This window comes from Neophocaena asiaeorientalis, unplaced genomic scaffold (genome assembly GCF_003031525.2).
Source record: "Neophocaena asiaeorientalis asiaeorientalis breed wild unplaced genomic scaffold, Neophocaena_asiaeorientalis_V1.1 scaffold606, whole genome shotgun sequence".
Lineage (NCBI taxonomy): Eukaryota > Metazoa > Chordata > Mammalia > Artiodactyla > Phocoenidae > Neophocaena > Neophocaena asiaeorientalis.
Window position 1 is genome coordinate 271,548 of NW_020173687.1, and position 4,013 is coordinate 275,560.

Below are 4,013 nucleotides of genomic sequence, written 5' to 3' on the forward strand. Positions count from 1 at the left end.
CAGTGCGTTCCGGGAGCCACACGGACTCGGCCTGCCCCACTCGAGGGCCAGAGGTCGTGATGCTGGGCGGCGCGGTGCTCAGTGCCTTCCGACTGCCGGCCAGACGCCGGGGGAGGGGACCCTGGAGGCTCTGGGGGCTTTGCAGGCGGGGAAGTGGTGGGAGCCGCTGTCACCTGGTTGGGGGGGGGCGGCTTCCGCTGTCAGCCTCGGGCTAGGCCCCAGGGGGTGACGGCCAAGCGGCCCTCGGGCGAGGGCTGGCTCCACACTTCTGGATCTGAACCGTCCCTGGGCCAGGGCCAGCGGCCAAAGGAAACTTTTCCAGCCAGGTGCCTGTTCCTGGGAAGTGCCGCGGCCTGGACTGCTTGGGACTGTCTGGGTGCTGCCAGCAGAGCCGCTGGGCGGGCGGGGAGAGGGGTCGCAGGGGCGAGATGCCGGCAGGAAGAGGCTCCCTGGGCCTGGAGGAGCATCTTGTGTTCCTCTAGGCTCACCCCCTCCTGGGGAGCAGTGACTCCGAGCCTGGTTCAGGGTGATAGGGGGGAAGAGGGAGGACCTGAATCTGTGACACTTGTTAGTTCCAGAGAATCTGATGTAGCCTGAGACCAGATAAGCTCTTGAGAAGAACACTCCCTGCAGACACAGAACGGTGGCAGCAGCCGTCTGGCTCTGCCCCGTGCACAGACCGCGTAGTGGGCATGGGTGCCCCTCACGGGGCTGGGGCGGCAGTGGTCTTCCTCTCTTCGGAGCGTGGTCCTCAGGGGACAGGAGGGGAGCCAGGGCCCATGGGGTGGCCCTGGAGCTGCCTCTGGACGTCACGGGGGAATCGCTCCCGTTACACCTTGCCTTCTCTGCGATGTTCCTCAAGCATGTGCCCTCCCCCTTCCCGCCTCCCCAGCAGTCCCTGCGCGGCCCGAGGGGGCCAGAGCTGGCTCTGGTCAGTGTCCGGGTGTCTGTGCAGATGCCTCCAAACCGAGGCTCTCCCCGCCCGACCACGGCTCTGGCTTCGCCTTCCGCATCACCGTGGCTGCACGATGTGGTCTGGTCCGTCTACCTTGCCGTTGGCTTCTTGTGTGTCTGTCCCTCCGGAAGGTCAGTCCGGTGAGGACGGGGACCTCGGCCTACCTTTGCACTGGACATGCCGGTGGACAAGTGAGCACCTCGCATCGGTGACAGGGTACCCCCCTCGGGCTGTCCCTTGGTGAGGTCCGGGTGGGCACGGGTCTGGGGGCTGCCGCTGGGCGACTGGAAGGAAGCCTGCTGGACTCGCCTAGAGCAGCGGGGAAGGAGGGGGGTCCCACAGGGGGATTTCCAATGGGTGGGGTGGGGACAGTACAAGTTCCTGGAGCCTGTTGCACCCCTTTAGGGCTGCAGCCCCCCCAGTCCCCCAGTTCTCTCCCTGCTCTGAGAAAGCTGCCCTGATTTCCCTGTCCCTGAGCCAGTCTGGGGCGGCCCCGCCCACCCAGGCTAGGCCCCAGCGGGCCAGCTCCTCTCTCCTGCTTCTGGCTTCATTTGACTCACTCCCCCGGGAAACTTTCCTAAAGCAGGACAGGGCATCAGGGCTCCTCAGCCCCGAGCCTGAGTGCGCCTGAGTGCGCCGGGCAGGGCCGCAGCAGGAGGGAGCAGCTACCGCGGGGCAGGCCTGTTACCCTGAGGCAGCGCCCCGGAGGGGCCCCCTTCAGTGTGTGGACCCCAAGTGAAACTCTTTCTCCCCTGAGCCCCCGCCAGCCGTCTCCACTTTGATGCTGTCAAGCCGACTAGAAAAGCTGGTGTGTGGGCTGGATTAATCACAGGGAGGGGGCCAGGGACCTGGGACGGCAGTGAATACTGCAGCCGCCCACCCGAGGGCCTGCTCTGCCTCCTGCTGCCGGACTGGGGCGTGGCTGTGTCCCCAGCTGAGCTCTGAGCACGGGTGGCCTTGGGGGACGTGCTGGAGCCTTCGTGGAGGGTGGGGGGGCGGGCAGTTATTCTCGGAGGAGGCCTCAGCGGGGTAGAGTTTCAGGTTGTTTATGCCTCTCGGAGGCACCTGGGGGCAGGGGTGCTCAGCTCCGCTCCGCTGCTCGCTGACAGCTTGGCGGCTGAGAGACACCTCCGATTTCCCTGTCCCGCTGGTGGGGTGCGGGGGTGGGCCCTGCCGTCCCCGGCAGCCCGGAGGTCTGGAGCTTTCTCCAGGCCATTCTGGACGAGGGGGGCACGGTGGTCCTCAGCCAGCCCTGGGTGGGCAGTGTGCCAGCCTGAGCACAGGAGGGGCGGTTCACACCCGACGCTGGCCTAAGGCCCGCCTGGCTGTTCTCGGCAGCTCAGTGCTATTAATATCAGGCCAGCGCACAAGCCCAGCCGGGTGATCCTCTTAGGAGGCCGGCGCTGAGTGCACGGGCTCCTGGGGCCTCTCACCTGTTGGCCCCCCGCCTCCCAGGGGACAGCCTCTGCCCGCCAGGGCCTGGACCCCACTTCAGCTTCTCCCCTGCTGTGCTGTTCACCCATGGAGGAGCAGCTCAGGGGGCTGCCAGGGCTCTAAGAGGCAGTGCGGCGGTGCCCTGCACGCACTTGGGATCACCCTGGTGGCCCGGTTTCCCCTGTGTCCTGGCCATGAGCAGCCCCCAGGCTTACCCTGGCATCAGGGTCTCGGGGTGCTGGGCCCTTGGAGCAGAAGGCAGGTGAGTGGCTGGCCTGCTGTCTTCCGGTGAGGCTGCCCATCTTCGCTGCGTCTCGGCCACCCCCAGCCCCGGGTGCCGTGTCTAGTGCACATCAGGGCGGAGACGGGCCAGGTGCTCTTGGGACCGGCTGCCGGCTTTGCCTGGGGCTCTCAGTTACCAGCCGACGCGTGTCCATGGGGCTCATAACCCTTTGGTGGACTGCCTTTTGTCCTTGTGGTTGGCAGCACCCTGTCCATCCGTGAGCAGGGAGGTGAAGGCTCTCCCATGTCACGGTTTGTCCTATTGTGAAAACGGGGTGAGGCTTGCTCCGAGGGCACAGTGAGTTTGTCCCCGGCTTTGAGAGAGAGCCGGGCTTCTGGAGGAGGCAGTGGAGCTGGACTTGGTTGCAGAACTGGGCTGATGCCATCAGGCCTATTGCAAGCCCTCGGCCGGGTGGATTTCTGGCAAGGTCATCCCTGGCTAACCTTGGGATCTTCCCTGAGGAGGTGTCTGTCCCGGGCTGTCCGCGCCACAGGCCTTGGAAGTCGTCCGTGGTAGTGGCCGTCGTCACCTCAGTAGGACAAGGGTCAGTCACAGAGAGGGGTGAGGGCTTCTGCTGGAGAGGCCAGGGCACCAGCCTGGGGTGAAAAGCAGGGGGACGGCAGCAGCGCCAGCCCAGGCCTCCCATCCCACATCGGCCCCGCGAGGCCGTCTGGCTGTCCGTGAGCGTGCTGGGCGCAAGGGCGGGTTTGCTGGGGCACTGAGGGCCCGCTCCTTTGCAAACCAGGTTTTCTGTGTTGGCTTTTCCTCCCCGGGTAGGAGGCACAGACTGGACATTTTCCTCTGGGGCTGTGCGAAGCTGCCCTCCCCGGCTATATGCTGTCGGTCATCTCCAGGGTCTGTGGGTCGCTCGCGGGGAGGGCGGCTGTGTGTGAGCCCTGGGGGCCCCGTGCCCGCTGTTGGGGGATGAGTGCGTCCAGGGGAACGGCCAGCGCTGCCCTCCGGCTGGGGCTTGAAGACACCGCTGCTTGTGCTCCGTCCGTTTCCTGCTTGGCTGCGCGAGGCATCAAGTGAGCTGTCACTGCCCCGTCATCTGGGTGTCCCACTGTGCTGTTGGCTCCACGGACGAGTAACTGCTACTTCCAGAGGCAACACAGGCAGCCAGTGATTCCCGGGGCTTGCTCGCCACGCCGTCCCAGTGACGGAGGACCGAGGCGGCCCGGTGCTGTCTGTCCCCCGGACGGTGCTGCACGCCTCCTGTCACATCCGATGGCCGGCTTTCCTGCTGCGTAACTTGTGCTGACACGGCCCTCTGTGCCCTCGAGAGCTGCTGGTGTGGCTCGTCACGTGTTAGGCCTGAGCTAATTCCTTCCACCGCTCCCC

General features: G+C 66.1%; 1 protein-coding gene across 1 annotated transcript in view; it reads left to right on the forward strand.

The window, feature by feature from the left end:
• Positions 1-4,013, forward strand: part of UCKL1 (uridine-cytidine kinase 1 like 1) — a 10,594-nt gene that overhangs the window by 285 nt on the left and 6,296 nt on the right. The gene's annotated exons all lie outside the window — the stretch shown is intronic.